Source organism: Solanum tuberosum, unplaced genomic scaffold, assembly GCF_000226075.1.
Source record: "Solanum tuberosum cultivar DM 1-3 516 R44 unplaced genomic scaffold, SolTub_3.0 scf01088, whole genome shotgun sequence".
Taxonomy (NCBI): domain Eukaryota; kingdom Viridiplantae; phylum Streptophyta; class Magnoliopsida; order Solanales; family Solanaceae; genus Solanum; species Solanum tuberosum.
In genome coordinates, this window is record NW_006240031.1 from 5,932 (window position 1) to 6,449 (window position 518).

Genomic DNA, 518 nt, shown 5'->3' on the forward strand with positions numbered 1-518 from the left:
AAAGATGCAGTATACTTTCTTGATTGGAAAAAAAAAAAGACGAAAAATCAATGTTCAAATTAGCAAAAACAAAGAGACGTACCCGATGCAATATAACCAAATGTTGCTAAGGTTTTTGTGTATAAATCACTCTTATCTTCACCAAGCAGTTTTGAAATACCAAAGTCGCTTAGGTGGGCAACCATATCCTCATCCAAGCAAGACGTTACTAGGTTTTATATCACAATGAATCACGGGATAGGAGCATCCATGATGGAGATATTCCAACGAACATGCCACATCTATCATAATGCTTAGTCTCTGCCTGATGTCTAGGAAGTAGTTGTGTGAATACAAATACTTGTCAAGACTTCCATTAGGCATATACTCGAGCACTAAAGCCTTAAAATCAAGGTTGGAACAACTAGTGATGACTTTCACGAGATTCCTATGGCGAAGGCTACGCAAAACTTCACATTCTGTATCTGTCACGCCCCGAGCCTACACCCTGGGCGGGACCGGCACTCGGAGATCATCGC